We start from the raw sequence: 22,431 nt of genomic DNA, 5'->3' as shown, positions 1-22,431 counted from the left end.
TCCAAGTGTCCTTCAAATTCGCAATTTCCTGCAAGGCGCCTTAGCTCGGCGACATAGCTCACCACTTCCTGGCCTTCAGATCTCTTGTACGTGTAGAACCGATACCTCACCATGAGAACGCTTTCCTTCGAGTTTAGATGCCCCCGGACCAGTGTGCAAAACTCATCGTACGACTCGTCTGTGGGTTTCGCTGAAGCAAGCAGGTTTTTCATGAGGCCATACAATGGTGCCCCGCAAACGGTGAGGAGGATCGCCCTTCGTTTGGCAGCGTTCGCTTCTCCTTCCAGCTCGTTGGCCACGAAGTATTGGTCAAGTCGCTCCACGAAGGTTTCCCAATCATCTCCCTCCGAAAATGTTTCCAAGATGCCCACGGTTCTCTGCATTGTTGCGGTGGGATTCGTCATCTGTATGTCATCGCCGATTGTTAGGTCTTGAATAAAGAATCAGACTAGATATTGCAAGCTCAAAGTAAGGTGTGACCGTAGTCCTTTATTACAGATCTCAGAGTGCCTCTCCAGTCTGTGAGGCCTCCCAAGGGATTGTGGGATCCCTTGGGACTCCAATGGATAAGCCCGCTTGTGGTCAGACATGGAATTTCCAGGTTTACATATATAACAATGGTCATCAGATTAGTATTTGGGGCTGAATTTGATCAAGGCCTCCGCCCGCCCAAGTGCCGCCGAGGTACCGGACGGTACTTTCGGCAGGGTTTTCACCGCCGAGGTCTCTCGAAGGTTGGCGGGTGGCAAATGGATGACGTTCGCTGCCAATCTGGGCGGCAGAGTGCGGGAGATCTCATTCTCGGCGACAGAGGCGCTTGCCGCCCAAGTGCCGCCAAGGATGGAGCCGGGCCCATGGAGGGTTGAACAGCTGAAAATAAAAATCATCAGGAAAAAATGTTTTAAACTATCGGAAGACCTGAAGGGGACCCCATCCAGGTAAGTCACTGTGGGGGGAAAAAATGTTGACCAACCTTTTTTTCAGGATCTTCATACTTACTGTCGGGGACAGACCAGCCTCCAACCAGCGGTCCACCCCCCGTTCTGGTGCCGACGCCCGCCTATAGGAATATGGGAGCTCGGCGAGCAGGAGGTCAGTTGCGCCACTCAGCCGTCCGCTGACGTCAGCGGGTGGTTCCCAGCAGCTCTCCCCTCCCGCCCGCTCCAGCCCACCTAAAAGAGGCACTGGGCAGATCTTGCAGAGGAATGTCAGCGGCAGTGGGCGGCAGTCGGCGGTAAGTTGATTACTTTTGGCCCGTTTAAGTTTATCACCAGAATAACAGTGCTGCTTTGCAATGGTAATTGGTCTGTCTGGGGTCGATCACCGTTGGACACCTCACTAAGCCCAGAACTGGACCTATACCTCAATCCTCAAAATGGCTCGACAAGTTCTGAGCGAGTGTGTGTATATGTATGTGTGTATGTATATCCATACATACACACACACTATGTGCATAGTGAAAATCATATCGGAGTTGTACATAATAGGAAGGCTTACTGGTTAAAACCTCAAAAGGCAAGAATGGGGAGATCCAATGTCATTTCCCAGCTTTTTCATGCAAGTACATTATTATTATAGATTTTTTTCAAATTCAAGTTGAAAGTAATTAACAATGAAAATAACTGCATTTGAGGTTGGTCCAAAAATTCTTAGATACTGTGAAGTATTTAAGAGAATGGTTTGCTCTATAATTATAACAAGCCTCACAGCGTGCTCTTTTGCTGAAGAAAGGGTTTAACGTAAATTTTCTCTCCAGTCTTTTGCGAGCAAAAAAATTGAGAGATCACGACATTAAACAGACATGCACTTTAGGATTTCAGTGACTTCACTTTAGCTGAGATTAAGTGATTAATATTCACTTTCCTCAGCTGAGGTAATGGCACCAGACATGTAGAGTTCAAGAATCCTATGAGTTTTAAGCGGATGTTAATATTCTCCAGTTGTGGGAGACCCAGCACTTCACATCGAAGTGCCTGCATGATAGATGAGGCCCCGACTGGAGAGGACAGGCCCTCACCAGGGGTTAAGCACAGGTCATAAAGTCAGGCACGTAGCAGTGAACACTTGATTCTCAGCATGTTGCATTTGGCGGCAAGGAGATATGTCAGCCAAAGGGAGGCTGCGAAGCTGGCCAGAACAGCCTCATTGTGAAGCAACAATTATCATTGCGTTTCCATGGTGAATATTCACATTCGTCTGGTCAGCTGTGCCCTGGCACCCGCCGCACCTACAAAAAATGGGCGCGTGACTAATCTACTTCCCTGACCTGCTGAAGTTGGATTCATACAGCTGAGTTTCAGTTCTAAAAACTGTTTTTAAACTTGTGTTTGTTGTTTAGAAAAAGCATTGATATGTATTTTGCTCACTGCAGTAGCTTCTTGTGCTGCAGAACGTGCCTTTTTAGTATATTTACATTGTTCGGGTCCAAAATTCCTCGTTGCTGTTTTTTTTGGCATTATTTCAGATTAACGGCCGGTTTTTAGTCCGAAATAATGCCAAAAGAAAAGTCCGAAGTTTCGCCAAAATTATTTTTCATTTTGGCGCAGCGCAGAAACACCTGGTTTTGAGGGTGGAGCTAATTGTTTGCGCCGAAAAATTGAGGCCCGTTCTGCGCATGCCCAAGCATTTAGGTTTCCAGGGTAACGCGAGGCACAATAGGAGGGAAGGAGCTGTCTTCCTCTGGTTCCCAGGCATGGGAGGAAGGAAATGTGGGCTGAGGGCTGCTTTTATATAATTGTGTCGAGGGGGCTTTACTCTGTAGCTAACCCGTGCTGTACCTGCCATGGGAGTGTTTTGAAGCTGAAACGTGAACTCCCCGTCCGAGCCACCAGACTCTGCCAATGGCACGCAAATGGCCGGCCACAGGCTGCACCTCTCCCTGGCCAAATGGCCCGCCGAGTGTTTTATCACAGTAAATATTAAGTCCTAAAAATAAAATAACTTTCTTTTATAATGAAGTAATTCAAAGATAATATTGCATCACTACATTCAATAGGAACATAATAAATACAGATCAACACAACAAATCAATCCTAAGCCCCCGTTAATGCTGATTTCGATCAGACTCCAACTTGGTAATGTAAGGTTTTCAAAATTGGTCCTTAGCGCTGTCCTTATTGGTGAAACTCGCAAAAACGGGCAAAAATGGCATTATGGTTGGGTTTGACCCCGAGTGATGTCAGAAAAATTGTCCTTGAAAAAGATGGCCATTACCTGTTAAGGACGGCGTTATACCATTGGTGAAACTTGCAAAATTAAATTAGCTCCAAGAAACACAGTTAGCTCCGGAGCTAACTAGTGCCGAATTTTGGGCCCATTTCCGAATGTTACTGCGGTAATGTCGCTTCACGTCGCAAATGAACTTGCAACAAAGAAAGTGCAGAGGATGGCAATTAATTTGGGGATTCCTATTATACTCCATGATTTGGAGGAGACGGACAAGATCAGGAGGGGACAGCAAATGCAGGTGCAATGACACCTGAGGTGTTTTGTCTGACCCAGTTACTGAAAGAAAAAAGAAAAAAGACTTGGATTTATATAGCATCTTTCATGACCACAGGACATCTCACAATGCTTTACAGCCAATGAAGTACTTTTGAAGTGCAGTCACTGTTGTAATGTAGGAAACGCGGCAGCCGATTTGCGCACAAGCGAAATCCCACAAACAGCAATGTGCTGATGATCAGATAATCTGTTTTTGTTATGTTGATTCAGGGATAAATATTGGACAGGACACCGGAGATAACTCCCCAGTAACTCACATTTACAGACCCAAACAGTCCTATCTCGGCATGTCAGAGAACACCAGACTACACCTCTTCTGAAAGGCTGTTATTGAGCTGTGCTATCTACTCCAGGCTGATCTGCAGACAGCTTCTCGAAAAGGGGCAACCCTTTACATAGCTATGAAAGTTAGGGCAGTATTAACCCTTTATGCTATTGGATCTTTTGAATGCACCACAGGAGACATCTGCCAGATAAGTCACTCTGGAGTCCAAGTGACAAGTACAATGTTTGCAAAAACAACATCAACTGATCTTTCACTGGGAATTCCTCAAACGTACAGCGCATAGCAGATGGAATCCATGTAGGGATTAAGGTTCCTCGTATAAACTTCATAGCCTACACCAACCGAAAAAGCTTTCACAATAATTGCGTGGTGTCTGGCCACAGAAACATCAGAATGTAAGTCAGTACTCACTAAACAAGACACACTTGTGATGCTTTCATTACACCAGTCTATGCTGCCCTCATTCTACAAAAGCTCACTAAGTTTGAAAGGATAGCTTCTTGCAAACTAGAGCTATCCTTGACAACTACTCTGAGAACTCCTCCACCCACCCGCCCCTCCTTAAAAAAAACAGCAGCATAATATAAATGCAGTGAGACACAAGCCACAACCAGAGTTACTGTAGAGGACATCACTGGGTCATTGTCATTTGGACCACTAGGCAGGGTACAGGTATAGAATTTCTTTACTCTCTTGTTCGGAATAAAAAAGGCCAAGGATTAAGCGAGACTCCATAGTTATTTTCTAGCTTTAAAGAATTTTATTTGACATACAACAGTTTTTTTTTTACCAGAAAGGAAGTAATAGCTTCTTGTATGTAAGAGGGAAAATTTGGCTTTAGGGGAATATACGAAATGTTTTAAGTTAGTTATCCAGAGAAGTGGTATGGCTGAAATCCCATTTCCAGTACTCAATAAACCTCACTGTGTTTATGGGCACATTGGAATGTTACCTTATCTCTCTTGTTTGACCAGATGGGGTTTTCCATTGTCACTTTTGACCCTTGCCCTGTTTACCTGCCGCTCTGGGTTTCCTGTGATGGGACCTCCTGTAATTAATCACTCAGATATGTTATTTCCTTTATAGACCCTTATAAAGTGGACCACTACAAAGGCCGAGGTTAGCTCATTTAAATTCCGAGGTGAGGTCCAGTCCTAACCATATAATTATAACAAAGTTCGATAGCCCCAATAACCAGAAGGCCACCAGGTCAGCACATTCTAGCAAGATGAGGTCACCCTGAACCTGGTCTATTAATCCAAGGCATTACTGATAAGGTAACCAATCAGGAGTTGTGGGGGGTTGTATTGGGGAAGCAAATGGTCTTTTGAACAGTGTATAAAAGATGGTTGATTTTGCTGTTCAGGGAGCATTTCCACTCACAGGAGGCTGTGTTGAGAAATTGCTTCCGGACGGTTCGTGATTAAAAGATTGTTGAATCTTGCCTTCCATCTCTGTTATTAACTTTGAGGGTTGCTACACGGATTAGGACGATTGTCGACCTCTTATATCAGGGGGTCCGCTTGTGGAAAGAGAAGCCTTTCTGCTATTCCCTTATATCGTACAAGCTTTTTTCTAGTGAGTACAACTAAAGATGGAAGGATAGATGAAGTTCTTTTGTTTTGGGAGAATAAGAAGGTTCCTCTCCTATGCTGTCTTGTTCTGATGTCATATGTGGTTCTCCTGAAAACTGTTGTAGAATGGGCGGTCTTCAAAATCATGCTATTGATTATCATGCTATATATGGGTTTTTGAACTCTAACACTAAAGAACTTCTTATCAGCTTGCAGGCCATGCTTCTTATCTCTGCAACTGTAGACATTGTTTCTTATTAGTTCCTCAGGCCTTATTTGCAAGTCCTGGCCTTGCAGCTTCTAGTCTTGGTGACACATACCAATATTGTAGAAAACACGTCCATGATCCCTTGCAGAACATTCCTTGCAAGAAATCGCTTGCTTAATTTCCCAGCATTCTGATTTTGGTCAAGCTGAGAGTTCTGTGGTTCATTTACCAAATAATTGAGGGTTTCAAATACATTCTTTTAATCTTCTTTAAAAACAAGTATTAAAAGTCCATATTGAAAAGTCCAAAATCCTTCACTGGCAAAGGTGTGCAAGATAATTATGGTTTGCTACATCTTGCATTACTTCGCTAGAGGACTAAGTTTATGACAGAAGAAAGAAGAAGCCCATACTGCAGCAATATGCAGGCAGGAGGAGACAATAGCTCGGCTTCGCAGAATCAGGAAGATGCTTATCAAAGGTCCTTTGTAATCCGTCCAGGTTTTTGGCCGAAAGAAAACACCAACTACTGTTGCCTACTGCAAAAGAGGAAATGGCCTTATCAAAGTAAATGGAAGGCCTCTGGACAAATTGAGCCAAGAATGTTACAGTACAAATTGTTGGAACCAGTTCTCCTCTTGGGCAAAGAAAAATTTGCTGGAGTCGACATCAGAGTTCGTGTGAAGGGCAGTGGTCATGTAGCTCAAATCTATGCTATCTGTCAATCCATCTCTAAAGCATTGGCGGCATATTACCAGAAATATGTAGATGAAGCCTCCAAGAAGGAGATCAAGGACATCCTCATATAGTATGACAGGACCTTGTTGGTTGCTGATCCTCGTTGTTGAGGCCAAGAATTTGGTGGACCTGGTGCCCGTGCACGTTACCAGAAATCTTATCGTTAAATTTTGTTTTTGATTGCAGCAAATAAATATGTAATTGTCAACAAAAAAGGAGGAAACAATAAAGGAAACAACGTTGCAGTCTGGAAGACTGGGGTAGCCATCACTCGGTGATAACTGCCAGTAAACCCGGATGCAGCCCCTGCACAAGTACAGCAGATGAAAGGAATACCACACGCTGTACCCAGAAACAATACGGCACATTTAGCATATTTTTAGTGAGCCCTGTCTATTAGGAACTCATATTGGAAAATAGCATGGACACTAGCTCACCATTCGCCATCCATTTTCTTTTACTATATTGGAAGTTAACTAAATTTAACAACTACTGTAAAAATACACATTGTATTCCTGGTGCTATTTGCTTGTTGTATCGCTGTTTAAAGCCCCATTCTAGTGTACTGTTTTTACTTCTGAACTTGAGATGCCACAGAATACAACTGTCATGTATTCAACTATCATTGTAACCCATGTATAAGCTGACCTAAGTTGTACACCTTGAGGACATTGACCACAAGGAGATGAACTTGTGGGAGACACTCCTAATCTGGACTTTCAGGTATAAAAGGGGAAGCTCCACCCACCTTTCATCACTTGAGGTCTTGGTAATAAAGGTAACTGGTCACAGAGTGACCTTCTCTCAAGTATGGGCCTCGTGTGCATTTATTCTGTATAGTAAGGACATATCATTGGCGACGAGAAACTTGGATTTAAACCACCCGAGCATGACCACTCGCAGCACAGAAGAGAGGTACTGTGTTGGTGATGATTGGGATGACTTTATTGAGAGACTACAGCAAAGTTTTGTCACAAAGGAATGGTTGGGACAGGATTCGGCCGGCTCATCTCCTGACGGTTTGTGGATCCAGAACATACTCCCTGATGAAGGACCTTCTAGCGCCAGAGAAGCCGGCGGACAAGACGTTCGAAGAGCTCAGTAAGTTGATCGGGGAACACCTTAAACCGGCGAGCAGCATGCATATGGCGAGACACTGGTTTTACACGCACCGGCGGCGAGAAGGACAAAGCGTTCCAGACTTCGTGGCAGATCTCCGGCGACTGGCGAGCCTATGTAAGTTCCCAGATGCATGCAGAGCGGAGATTCTGCGAGACTTTTTTATTGAGGGCATCGGGCACGCTGGGGTTTTCAGGAAACTGAGACCAAAGACTTGACCTTGGAAGCGGCGGCTCTGATAGCCCAGACATTTATCTCTGGGGAGGAAGAGACCAGAATGATGTATGACAAAAATCTTGGCTCAAATGCGGCAAACGACTAGGGAGTCAACATTGTTAATGCGGCACACAGTTCTCTAGGCAGACAAAGGCAATCGGACATGCCCGAGCATGTAGTCGAACCCAAAGGGGGAATTCAACAGAAACAATGGCAAGCTGAACGGCGATTCATGCCATCGCAATGGACAATGTGGCCAGTAATGGGGCCATCAACACCTGTTAATGGTGCACTTAAGGACAGTTACAGAGACAGTCAGAGACGATCGACTGGTAATGGACCTTTTGTTTCCAACAACGTGGCCTCCAGCTCATGCTGGAGGTGTGGAGGCAAACACCCAGCCAGCAATATACCTGCAGAAACTGCAATGTCAGCGGTCACTTGGCACGTATGTGCAGGAAGCCTGCAGCCAGGTTGATGTACGAGGAGGAAGGGCCCAATGTAAGCCCTCCCTACGAGGCCAAATGAATACTGGGGGTAATCGCTGGAAGCTGAAGTTCAGCAAGTTCATGTGGAGCACATATACAGTTCATATACCTGGACGCCACCGATAATGATGAAAGTGCTCCTCAATGGCATCCCAGTATTAATGGAGCTAGACACGGGGGCCAGCCAGTCCCTGATGGGTATCAAACAGTTCGAAAGGTTGTGGGTGTCCAAGGCCAGGAGGCCAAAATTATTGCCGATTGACGCACAGCTACGGCCATATACAAAGGAGATCATTCCGGTGCTAGGCAGCACCACAGTAGTCGTCGCCCACAAAGATTCGGAGAACAGGTTGCCACTCTGGACTGTCCCGGGGGATGGTCTCGCACTATTGGGGAGGAGTTGGCTTGCTGTCATGAACTGGAAATGGGGCGATGTCAATGCAATTTCTTCTGTGGAGCGACTATCATACTCACAGGTCCTGGACAAATTTGACTCATTATTTCAACCCGGCATCGGCACTTTCATGGGGGCCAAGGTAGTGATTGACATAAACCCGGACGCCAGGCCAATACATCACAAGGCCAGAGTGGTGCCATACGTGATGTGGGAAAAGATAGAATGCGAATTGGACTGCCTGCTGAGGGAAGGCATCATCTCGCCAGTCGAATTCAGTGACTGGGCGAGCCCAATCATGCCGGTGCTCAAGGCGGATGGGTCGGTCAGGATATGTGGTGATTACAAGGCCACCATCAATCGGGTGTCACTCCAAGACCAGTACCCGCTACTGAGAGCGGAGGACCTCTTTGCGACGCTATCCGGTGGCAAACTTTTTTCAAAATTGGACCTGACCTCAGCTTACATGACCCAGGAGCTGGTGAGTGAGTCAAAGAAGCTGACCACCATCACGACACACAAGGGGTTGTTTGAGTATAACAGATGTCCATTCGGGATTCGTTTGGCCGCCGCAATCTTTCAGCGAAATATGGAAAGCCTCCTCAAGTCGATTCCAAGGACAGTGGTTTTTCAAGACGACATCTTCATCACGGGTCGCGAAACTGAAGAACACCTCCACAACTTGGAGGAGAGGCTACGCAGACTGGACCGGGTAGGGCTGCGACTGAAAAAGGCGAAGTGCATCTTCTTAGCTCCAGAGGTAGAATTCCTGGGGAGGAGGGTAGCAGCAGACGGGATCAGACCCACTGCGTCCAAAACGGAAGTGATCCAGAGAGCACCCAGACCCCATAACACGATGGAGCTGCGTTCGTTTCTGGGGCTCCTGAACTATTTTGGTAACTTTCTTCCCAAATTGAGCACGCTGTTAGAGCCACTACACGTGCCCCTACGCAAAGGTCGCGATTGGGTCGGGCCGGACAGCCAGGAAAGGGCTTTTAATAGAGCACGCAACTTGTTATGCTCCAACAAACTGTTGACGTTATATGACCCGTGTAAGAAACTTGTTCTAACGTGCGATGCGTCGTCCTATGGGGTCGGGTGTTGCAGCATGTGAATGCCAATGGTCAGTTACAGCCGGTAGCTTATGCCTCCAGAAGTCTGTCCCAGGCAGAAGGGGGCTACGGGATGGTAGAAAAGGAAGCGCTAGCATGTGTATATGCAGTAAAAAAAAATGCACCAGTACCTGTTTGGCAGGAAATTTGAGCTGGAGACCGATCACAAACCCCTAACATCCCTTTTGGCCGACAACAAGGCCATAAATGCAAATGCATCGGCCCGCATACAGAGATGGGCACTTACAGTAGCCGTCTATGACTACACAATTCGGCACGGAAAACTGCGCCGATGCACTCAGCAGGCTCCCACTCGCCACCACTGAGGGGGCAACTGAGCATGATGCTGAGATGGTCATGGCTGTTGAAGCTTTCGAAAGCGAAGGCTCACCTGTGACAGCCCGTCAGATTAAAGTCTGGACAAATAAAGACCCGCTACTGTCTTTAGTTAAGAAATGTGTCCTGAATGGAGACTGGGCAGCCACGTACGGGGCATGCCCTGAGGAATTTAAACCATTTCATAGACGCAACGATGAACTCTCGATTCAAGCTGATTGCCTACTGTGGGGAAACTGAGTAGCCATGCCCCAGAGGGGCAGAGAGGTGTTTATCAGAGAGCTTCACAATGAGCACCCGGGCATAGTCATGATGAAGGCAATTGCCAGGTCACACGTTTGGTGGCCAGAGATAGATGCAGACCTGGAACTTTGTGTTCGCAGGTGCAACATGTGTGCTCAGCTTGGCAATGCACCGAAGGAAGCTCCCCTTAGCCCCTGGTCCTGGCCCGCCAAGCCATGGTCACGCATTCATGTGGACTACGCAGGTCCTTTCATGGGAAAAATGTTTTTGGTTTTAGTAGACGCCTACTCCAAATGGATTGAGTGTGCCATTTTAAATTCAAGCACATCCTCTGCCATGGTAGAAAGTCTATGGGGAATGTTTGCCGCCCATGGTCTACCGGTTGTCTTGGTCAGCGACAATGGCCCGTGCTTCACAAGCACTGAATTCCAGGACTTCATGGCAGGCAATGATATCAACCATGTCAGAACGGCACCATTCAAGCCGGCCTCAAATGGCCAGGCGGAATGAGCAGTGCAGATAATCAAACAGGGGATGCTCAGAATCCAAGGGGGTTCCCTACAAAGCTGCTTATCATGTCTCCTGTTGGCCAATAGATCCCGACCACACTCGCTCACAGGGGTTCCTCCCGCAGAGCTGCTAATGAAAAGGACGCTCAAAACCAGGTTATCCCTTATACACCCTACTATGAAAGAAATTGTTGAGAACAGACGTCAGTCACAATGTAACGACCATGACAGGAATGCGAAGGCGCGATGTATTGATGTCAATAACCCTGTTTTTGTCCTTAATTACGCTGCAGTGTCCAAATGACTTGCAGGCACTGCGATTGCCAAAGAGGGGAATCGGGTTTTGGTCGTTAAACTTACCAATGGACAAATCTGCTGCAAACACGTGGATCAAACTAAAAGGAGGTTCAGCAACCCCATAGAAGAAACAGAGGAAGAACACGATGTAGAGTTTACTCCACCACATGTGACCGAACTCCGGAACCAAGTGGAGGAGAGCCCAGTCACTGTGGGCAGTCCCGACAGGTCTGAGACACCACAAACAGCAGACACTCAGGCCAGCGCCCAACAACCGGAGCCCCAACTCAGGCGCTCTACAAGGGAGCGTAAACCACCAGAGAGACTTAACCTGTGATCCCAATAAGACTTTGCGGGGGGAGGTGATGTCATGTATTCAACTATTATTGTAACCTATGTATAAGCTGACCTAAGTTGTACACCTTGAGAACATTGACCACAAGTGGGTGAACTTGTGGGAGACACTCCTAACCTGGACTTTCAGGTGTGAAAGGGGAAGTTCCACCCACCTTCATCACGTGAGGTCTTGGTAATAAAAGTAACTGGTCACAGAATGACCTTAGTGAGGCCTCACCTGGAATATTGTGTTCCGTTTTGGTCACCTAATCTGAGGAAGGATGGTTTTGCTATTGAGGGAGTGCAGCGAAGATTCACCAGACTGATTCCAGGGACAGCTGGACTGTCATATGAGGAGAGACTGGATCAACTGGGCCTTTATTCACTGGAGTTTAGAAGGATGAGAGGGGAACTCGTAGAAACGTATAAGATTCTGACAGGACTGGACAGGTTAGATGCGGGAACAATGTTCCCGATGTTTGGGAAGTCCAGAACCAGGGGACATAGTCTTAGGACAAGGGGTAGGCCACTTAGGACAAGGGGTAGGTCATTTAGGACTGAGATGAGGAGAAACTTCTTCACTCAGAGAGTTGTTAACCTATGGAATTCCCTGCCACAGAGAGTTGTTGATGCCAGTTCATTGGATATATTCAAGAGGGAGTTAGATATGGCCCTTACGGCTAACGGGATCAAGGGGTATGGAGAGAAAGCAGGAAAGGGATACTGAGGGAATGATCAACCGTGATATTGAATGGCGGTGCAGGCTCAAAAGGCCAAATGGCCTACTCCTGCATCTGTTTTCTATGTTTCTATGCTTCTCTCAAGTATGGGCCTCGTGTGCATTTAAAATGTCTAGTAAGGACATATCATTGTATACTAAGGACATATCAACAATCAGCAGCTAAAATAATCAGGAAAAGGCTCCTCTGTTTCTTCATCAGATGATCTATGAATTTACCTGGCGATTGAGGCAGGTGAAGATCTCCAGAAGATCTCTGGGGCTTGCCTATGAGAGTAGCCTGAAAAGTATCTAAATACCTAAAATATCTTGGGTAAAAAAAGGTGAAAGAAACGCAGTTTGTCACTTAAAGTTTTCCTCCAGATTCAAATTTGTGACTTCCTTCTTTGTGAAAGGAAAGGTTAATCTGAATTTGATATCTGATTAACCAGCACACATCTTTCAGGTGGAATTCTACCATCTAATAAGCATCCTCAAAAATATACTAGTTCAGTAATTCTTCTGATACAAAATTGCTTCCTGCCAACTTTATTCCCTCCGTCTTCTCTTCTGAAGGCAATGACTCCTTGCAGGTGTACAATACTTTCTACCTAGCCCAAGAGGTTATTCATTGTCACTTGACACTAATTGTTTAGGAGATGACATCACAGCTGAATCCGATACTGTCCTTCCCCCTGCTTGCACATTTCCAGCAAGGGTCACTGGATAGAGATCAGGATCTGAGACAATTTTGCCCTCTCTGACCATCAGATTCTGAGGCAAATTGCAATGGTCCTACCACCTTCCCCCTCCACCCACAGATGGACTGAGGTTGGCTAACTCAGCCCAGGTGAGGGATCAAACCTGGGATCTTCCTGGCCTGTGTGGCTCAGCCGATGACTGAATAAGCTTGCTGTGCCATTGGTAAATCCCTGCTCCAATCGTTTAAGGGATTAGTTATTCCATAGGTTATAATTCCAGTACCTGTCAGTGTAGCATGGAGCTGGTAGACCTGAGAAACACTTCCAGCTACCATATCCCCCTCTGGCCAGCAATAATAGAGCTCTGTGCAGGTGATTCTGAATGTGAGTTAAAAAAATAATGCTCGGAAAGAGCTGATGAAAACAACAGGTCTCTGCTACCATTAAATAATTATTAAGTTTAAAAGTTTCCAGGTTGAATTTAGAAAACTTGCCTTGACATGATACTGGAGTTGACGCCACACCTCATGCCTTTACATAGGCTTACAGTCGGATTGTAGCCTGACTTCTTAGTTGGACAACAACAACTTGCATTTATATAGAACCTTGAACACAGTAAAATATTCCACGGCATATCACAGGACCATTATCAGACAAAATGAAGCAGTTTCAGATGAACACCAACTCAGAGATGGTAGTATAACTGGCCCATAAAAATGATAGAGGAACTACAAGGGCAGCAGAGAAATCGAGACAACAGTAACTATTTCCAATAGGTTGGTAAGGTAGGAAAGGGAAGGAAAAGACTTGCATTTATATAGCGTCTTTCTCGACCATCGGATGTCTCAAAGCACTTTACAGCCAATGAAGTACTTTTGGAGTGTAGTCACTGTTGTAATGTAGGAAAACAACTTCACCAATCCATACTTCCAAGTGGGGTTCTGAAGCACAGATTGAAGAATTGGACCGACAGCATTTTTACCATCTGCTCTGCATTATCTTTGAGCGGGTTGTACCCTCATTAATTTTGTTAAACTAGGTTGTTAGAATGTTATTTAAAAAGCCTCTACCTGACACATTTTTAGGTCAATTAAGTGAGCAACTTACGACAATCCAGCCGCCCAATTGACGACTGAAAGGGCGCAGGTTGTTTTTTAGCAAGACGGAGTAGTCTAGGGACCTGTTTCAAATTCAAACAGCAATGTGTGCATTCCATTGGCTGCAGTGCCCGAACACACTAGTTCCGTGGTGGAAAAGGGGACTTTGTGTTGATAAGGCATTTGATTTAATCAGCTTTCCGTCCCCCATGTCAGCACCGGATTTGCACATTCAGACACTATAGGTATAGTTCAGTTCCATTTTGAATGGCTTCATTTATCATGGATAAGTTGATAAACCCAAGTCTGGACGCCACATAGAACTTGCATACAAATGGCAATTTTAAAAGGCATCCAGCTCTGCAAAGCTATTCAATGAAGGATTTTTGCAGCTCACACCAAATGATCTATGTGTTTTGTATGACTAAGCTGGCATTGATGTGCACCAAGGAGCCAACGTGGCTTCAGAAACGACAGCTCTGGAGGTTTTTAGCAGCACTGCATTTACAATGCAAACATTATCTTCCAGAGAGAGGGAACATAGGCCAAATCAAGCAGACTTTTCAATGAAATCCACAGTGAGGGGATTGTTTCCTTTTGTCGTTAAAGTTGTACTTTTCAGTCTGTATATTTTCCCATGAATATTCTAAAGAAATATAAAAAAAGAAATGTCGACTAAGTTCCATTGGTGCAGTGTCAGCTGAATTACCTGAAAGTAATGCGATCTTCCAAAATATCACATAACTAACCAGTTCTTTGTCTTAAAAATTGTGTAATGGAAGTTGTTTATCTTCAATTTAAAAAAATGCTAAAACCTGTTTTGTTTTAAAAGACCATTCCCATGTAGTCTTTTTTTGTCACGACTGTGGTCGGTTTTATTTTTTGATCTGTGTAATAGGATACAGCGATAGCGTGTGAACATTTATTCAGAAAAGAAATTCTTTGTTTCTTCATTTCTCCAGATTGTTACATGTCTGATCTGCCTCCATTCATAGATAGTGCTTCTTAATTGAACCGAAACCCCCCTCAGTAAATAGTCGGCCAGTGGATTATGAGTTCCCTATGGGCGAGTGCTAGCGAGGTGCGACTCTTGACTTGTTTCCTTTGGCTCTGCTTTAAACTCCATGAATGCTACTGTGTTCTTGCATTCAGAACCAGATGGGAGCATTTTCAGTCTTCTGGGCTTAGTGACAGTTTTAACCATGTCTTTTCAGCAGAAATGTAAATTGCCTTGAGCTGTAAAGCTGCAGGCCTTAGGTGTCCTGTGTGGTTATTCCAGATTTATACGGTCTTGAAATATTTAATAAGCCCACTAGTATCTTCTCACAAAGGTAACATTGTTCACAAAGGGCTCAGAAAGTCCAGGCAAGTCCACAAAATGGTTAGCTTGTGAGTGCCACTTCTCTTCAGGGCTTGGTGCCTGTTTGTTTTTGAACCCCAGGAGTTACTAGGAAATTAGAAAGACAAATTGTATAAAGTTTGGCACAGTGTTTGTCTGTGGAAACCTTTAATTTAATAAATAAGTATCACATCATATGCTCCACCTGTCACCACCTGCATCCAAACTGACCACAAATGGGCATCTTAATCTCACAGTGGAAATTCATTGCATTATCGGGAAAATAATTGATTCTACAAAAGCAAAATACTGCGAATGCTGGAATCTGGAATAAAAACAGAAAATGCTGGAAATCTCAGCGGGTCAGGCAGCATCTGTGGAGAGGAAGCAGAGTTAATGTTTCAGGTCGATGACCCATCGTCAGAACTGGAGAGTGTTCGAAAAGAACAGATTCTTAACAATCACAAAGGGTCCGGGAAAGAAAGAACTAAAGGGAAGGCCTGTGATAGGGTGGAAGACAAGAGAGATCAGCAAGACAAAAGGAAGATGGTCCAAATTCAAATGCTAATGCCAGGAGTTAGAAAAACATTATTCGAGATAAGGTGTGAATGATGGGATTATGACTAGCTGCCATTAGAGACAAGGAGAGAAGAAGAAAGAAACAGGCTCTGTGATGGGTAGGGGGGACGGCACAGGGGAGGAGGAAGGGAGACAAAGATTGGCAGCAGTTACGCTCTGAAATTTTTGAACTCGATGTTGAATCCAGAAGGTTGTAAAGTGCCTAAACGGAAAATGAGGTGCTGTTCCTCGAGCTTGCGTTGAGCTTCATTGGAACAGTGTAGGAGACCGAGGTCAGAGGTCAGAGTGGGAATACAGTGGAGAATTAAAGTGACAGGTGACTGGAAGCTCAGGGTCACACTTGCGGACTGAACGGAAGTGGTCCGCAAAGTCACCCAATCTACGCTTGCTCTCCCCAAGGTAGAGGAGACCATATTCTGAGCAGCGAATAACGTATACTAAATTGAAAGAAGTACAAGTAATGATTCTAATGACCACAGCCGACGTACATGAGGACCCATAAAGCAGATCAGCGTTCAGGCATTAACTGTGATGTATTTATTTAAGCTTGTGTGTACATTTCAGCAAATGACACCAAAGTATTTTCAAAGCTACAGCTGTGTTTCCAATTGCATAAAAATCCAGGGTGATTGAGGATAAGAGCAGCCTGTAAGGAGCTCCAAGAGAAGAGTTCAATCAGTTTACCGTCACCACCTGAAGATTAAAATTGGATTAAATACACTTATTGGTCTTTGTGGTATGTTTTAAAATAAATACATGAAAAAAATCAATGTTTATTTTGCAGGGAGAATTAGTGAGTTCATCAAGGTGTTTGATGTCAGTAATGATGAAAGAACCATTCTCGCAGATTTAAGCATACCCAGCTCAGGTACAGCATGGGATTTGTACAGAAAGTGAGGTCTTCAAATGTGTCCCAATAATGTGCCTCAACCCTAACCTCACATTGTTGGGACACAAAGGACTGCACCATTCTGCTTCCCAATGTCCTCATTAAAATATATAGGATTGTTTGGAGACCAGGAAACCATCCTGTATGGGCTTACCGCCTCTGGGAGGGAGAGAGATACAGCTCAGGTGCAGCCTTTAATGGGCTGCAGCCAGTTAAAGGGAGATGAATGACACTGTGACTGTCCGAACCAGAAAGTTTATGACAAACCGCTTGCTCCAATGCAAGCAAATGGTTGTCCATGTCCTCCACCCGGCAAAGCCATAGTCCCCAAGATAGAAATTAGAGAAAAGTTGGCAAAAATGTACAAAACGACGGCAGACGTCGTGTTTGTCTGTGGCTTCCGGATGCAATTTGGTGGAGGCAAAACGACAGGATTTGCCATGGTCTACGACTCCTTGGATTTTGCCAAGAAGAAGGCACGGCCTGTTGGAGAGGAAGAAGGTTTCCAGGAAACAGCAAAAGGAACGCAAGAACAGAATGAAGAAAGTCCGGGGTACAGCTAAAGCTGACGTTGGTGACAAGAAGTAACATGGGGAAAGACGTGAAGGTTCTTTGAAATGCTACGTTATCCATGGATCACCTCCTATAATTATCTGTCTATGTGCTCAAATAAATTCTATAAAAAATGAAAATAAAAGGGAGATTTTGTATTCATAGTATTCATCGTTCTAGATATTGGCTGAGGGAGCACCAGTCTTGCACTTAGCAGCAGCAAGAAGAACACCAAGGTTTTCGGAGGCATCTTCTGGTAGAAGCCAGGGCAAGGATGGGCTTGTGGGCACTGAGCAGCAAGCCCAACAAAAGGGTGGTGCAGGCTATCTGAAGGGAGGTGGTGGCGGCAGTCATCACAACGTACAGCACCTCAACAACTTCCACACCATGGCAAAAAACATCCAGTGACTTCTGTCATGTATGTAACCACAATTTATCACCACTGTATTACTGTATACACTCAACCTAGATGCACATCTTGACCACAAGGGGTGAACTTGTGGGAGACACTCCTTACCTGATCACACAGGTATAAAAAGGGAGGTCCCACGCAGGGTCATTGTCTTTGGAGTCCTGTGAATAAAGAGTTAAGGTCACGGAGTGGCCTTGTCCCCAGAATGTGCCTCGTGTGGTTTCATACTGGAGAGTAAGGACTTTACATTGGCGACGAGAAACGGGAATTCATGACCCGCGAGAATGGCCACCGGTAGCACAGAGGAACGGTACTGTGTTGGGGAAGACTGGGACGATTTTGTCGAGAGGCTTCAGCAAAGCTTCGTTATGAAAGAAAGGCTGGGGGATGCAGCGGCCGACAAGCGAAGGGCTCATCTTTTGACCAGCTGCGGACCAAAGACTTACGCGCTCATGAAGGACTTACTAGCACCCGAAAAGCCGGCGGACAAAACCTTTGAAGAACTTAGCAAATTGATCGGGGAGCACCTCAAACCGGCGAGTAGCATACATATGGCCCGACACAGATTCTACACCAACCGACGTCGTGAAGGACAGAGCATACCGGACTTTGTAGCAGACCTCTGGCATTTGGCCAGCCTCTGTAAGTTCACAGATGCCTGCAGGGGGGAGATGCTAAGGGACTTCTTTGTCGAGGGCATCGGTCATGCGGGAATTTTCCGCAAATTAATTGAGACCAAGGATTTGACCTTGGAAGCGGCGGCGTTGATAGCTCAAACTTTCATGGCGGTGAGGAAGAGACGAAAATAATATACGCACGCAATTCTGCCTCTAACACAGCGATGGATCAGGGAGTCAACATCATCAATGCGACCCAGAGCCCCACAGGCAGCCAGGGGCAGTCCGAGACTCCCCAGGCAGCAATACACCCCAGAGTAGGACTTCAACAGAGACAATGGCAGGCTGAACAGACATTCACGCCATCACAGTGGACAATGCGGCCCTGGATGGGGCCATTGACACCCACTAATAGAGTACTTAAGTGCAGTCAAAGGGACAGTCAGCGCGGAATGCCTGGCCATAGTCCCTTTGTTCCCAACAATGAAAACTTTAACTCATGTTGGAGGTGTGGGGGAAAACACTCAGCAAGATCTTGCAGATTTCAACAGTTTGTCTGCAGGAACTGCAATCTCAGTGGCCACTTAACTCGAATGTGCAGGAAGTCTGCAACCAGACTAATATATGAGACGGATGGACCAGAAGAGGGTTCTTTGAGGTAGGATGACTTTTGGGGCAAATCGATGGATGCCGAGGTTCAGCGAGTCCATGTGGCGAATATTCACAGTTCATATACCAAAATGCCACCAATGATGATGAGGGTTTTATTAAATGGTATCCCAGTATGCATGGAACTGGACACTGAGGCCAGCCAGTCACTCATGGGCGTTCAGCAATTTGAGAAACTATGGCCACTTAAAGCCAGGAGACCCAAATTAGCACTTATTGAGACACACTTATGGACTTACACTAAAGAAATCATTCTGGTGCTAGACAGTGCAATGTTGGCTGTCACACACAAAGGGTTAGTGAATCGGCTGCCACTCTGGATTGTCCCGGGCAATGATCCCGCACTGTTGAGGAGGAGCTGGTTAGCCGAGATGAACTGGAAATGGGGGGGATGTTCATGCAATGTCATCTGTGGAGCGAAGTTCGTGCTCACTAGTCCTACAACAATTCGATTCACTATTCCAACCTGCCGTCGGGACTTTTAAAGGCACTAAAGTAGTGATACACATCACCCCGGATGCCAGGCCAGTGCACCACAAAGCCAGAGCGGTGCCGTATGTGATGCGGGAAAAGATCGAGAGCGAATTGAACCGGCTGTTGAGAGAGGGCATCATCTTGCCTGTTGAATTCAGCAACTGGGCGAGCCCCATCGTTCCTGTCCTAAAAGCGGATGGCTCTGTCAGGATCTGTGGCGACTACAAGGCCACCATCAATCGGGTGTCCCTACAAGATCAATACCCGCTCCCGAGAGCAGAGGACTTCTTCGCCACACTGGCAGGTGGCAAGCTGTTCACCAAGTTGGACCTCACTTCAGCTTATATGACCCAGGAACTGGCCGACGAAGCTAAACTACTGACCACCATCACCACGCAAGGGACTGTTCGTCTATAACAGGTGCCCGTTTGGCATTCGATCAGCAGCCGCGATTTTTCAATGAAACATGGAAAGCCTGCTTAAATCCATTCCTGGAATGATCGTATTCCAGGACGACATCCTCATCACGGGTCGAGACACCGAGGAACACCTCCACAACCTGGAGGATGTGCTATGCCAACTGGACCGGGTAGGCCTGCGACTCAAGAAGTTTAAATGTATGTTCCTAGCTCCTTAGGTTGAATTTCTGGGCAGGAGGGTTGCTGCAGATGGAATTCGGCCCACCGAATCCAAAACAGAGGCGATTTGACGAGCACCCAGGCCCTGCAACACACTGGAGTTGCGTTCATTCCTGGGTCTGTTGAATTATTTCGGGAACTTTCTGCCAAACTTGAGCACAGCCCGCCAGATCAAAATCTGGACAAACAGAGATCCCCTCTATTCCTGATTAAGAAATGTATCCTGACTGGGGATTGGGCGCCTGCACACGGAGCATGCCCTGAGGGGGTCAGACCATTTCACAGACGGATGGATGAGCTCTCCATCCAAGCCGACTGCCTACTATGGGGCAGCTGGGTAGTTATGCCCCAGAAGGGCAGGGAGGCATTCATCAGGGAACTCCACAGTGAGCACCCAGGCATTGTGCTGATGAAGGCCATTGCCCGGTCACACGTTTGGTGGCCTGGAATTGATTCAGACCTGGAACACTCTGTTCGCAGGTGCACGACATGTGCCCAGCTGGGTAATGCCCCCAGGGAGGTCCCGCTCAGCCCGTGGCCCTGGCCCACGCATTCATTTTGACTACGCGGGCCCATTCATGGGTAAGATGTTCCTTATTGTGGTAGATGCTTACTCGAAATGGATCGAGTGCATCATTCTGAATTTATGCACGTCATCCACCACCGTGGAAAGCCTACGTGCGATCTTTCCAAACCATGGCTTGTCGGACATCCTGGTTAGTGATAATCACCCATGTTTCACAAGCTACGAATTCCGAGAGTTTATGACGGGCAATGGCATCAACCACATCAGGACTGCACCGTTCAAACCGGCCTCCAATGGCCAGGCGGAACGTGCGGTCCAAATCATTAAGCAAGGTATGCTCAGGATTCAAGGACCCTCCCTACAATGCCACTTATCGCGTCTCCTGCTGGCCTATAGATCCTGGCCGCACTCGCTCACGGGGGTCCCGCCCGCAGAGCTACTAATGAAACGGACACTCAAAACTCGGTTGTCCCTCATTCACCCAGTCCTGACTGACATAGTTGAGGGCAAGCGCAAGTCACAAAACGACTACCATGACCGTAATTCGAGGGGAGATGTATAGAAATAAATGATCCTGTATTCATCCTCAATCACGCCATGGGGCCCAAATGGCTTGAGGGCGCTGTAATTGACAAAGAGGGGAATAGGGTCATCGTGGTAAAACTCAACAATGGTCAGATATGCCGTAAGCATCTGGACCAAGTAAAAAAAAAGGTTCAGCATCGACACAGAGGAACCTGAAGAAGACCATGAGATGGAGCTCACAACACTGCCAGTGAACGAGCAACAAGAGCAATCAGAAGAATGCACAGTCCCTGCGGTCAGCCCGGACAGGCCGGAATCACCACAGGTGACAGACACTCACGTCAGTGTTCAACAACCAGAGCCCCAACTGTGGCGCTCCACGAGGGAGCATAGACCACCTGAAAGACTAAACCTATGATCCCAATAAGACTTTGGGGGGGGGGAGAGGTGATGTCATGTATGTAACCACAATTTAACACCACTGTATTACTGTATACACTCAACCTAGATGCACACCTTAATCACAAGGGGTGAACTTGTGGGAGACACTCCTTACCTGGTCACACAGGTATAAAAAGGGAGGTCCCACACAGGGTCATCGTCTTTGGAGTCCTGTGAATAAAGAGTTAAGGTCACAGAGTGACCTTGTCCCCAGAATGTGCCTCGTGTGGTTTCATATTGTAGAGTAAGGACTTTACAACTTCATAAAAAATAATGCATAGACAAATCTATGTGCAGAGCTGAGTACAAGTAACAGCAAAAGTTCTGAGATCCCAAAGTACTTTAAAGAATACTATGCAGGTAAAGAAACATCAAGCATCAATGTGAGCACAAAAACTGGCCTCCTCCAAGCTGCATCCAACTCAGGGTAACCAGCTGCAGCTTCTACTGCCACATTTACAGCAGTGTTCATTATCTGGGGTAGGTTTGGGACGGAAATGAAGGGAATTGGTTTGGAGAAGCTGACCATAGTCTTTTGCATGGGGCAGTAAACTAAAGATGACTAAAAAAATGATTAAGAAAGGGAAGATAGACTATGAAAGTAAACTAGCATGAAATATAAAAACAGATAGCAAGAATTTCTATAGGTGTATAAAAAGGAAAAGAATGGCTAGAGTAAATGTTGGTCCCTTAGAGGACGAGACCAGGGAATTAGTAATGGGGAACATGGAGATGGCAGAAATTCTGAATAAATATTTCGTATCAGTCTTTACGATAGAAGACACGAACAATATTCCAACAGTGGATAGAGTCAAGGGGCTATAGGGGTGGAGGAACTTAACACAATCACAATCACTAAGGAGGTGGTACTCAGTAAGATAATGGGATTAAAGGT

General features: G+C 46.0%; 2 pseudogenes; both read left to right on the top strand.

Annotated features, from left to right (window-relative positions):
* Positions 1–6,036: 6,036 nt before the first annotated feature.
* Positions 6,037–6,476, top strand: LOC139232926 (small ribosomal subunit protein uS9-like; annotated as a pseudogene).
* Positions 6,477–16,904: 10,428 nt separating this feature from the next.
* Positions 16,905–17,270, top strand: LOC139232925 (small ribosomal subunit protein eS24-like; annotated as a pseudogene).
* Positions 17,271–22,431: the final 5,161 nt, after the last annotated feature.

This window comes from Pristiophorus japonicus, chromosome 20 (assembly GCF_044704955.1).
Source record: "Pristiophorus japonicus isolate sPriJap1 chromosome 20, sPriJap1.hap1, whole genome shotgun sequence".
NCBI classification, from domain to species: Eukaryota; Metazoa; Chordata; class Chondrichthyes; family Pristiophoridae; genus Pristiophorus; species Pristiophorus japonicus.
The sequence above is the reverse complement of the archived record's forward strand: the minus strand, read 5'-3'. Positions and strand labels throughout refer to the sequence as shown.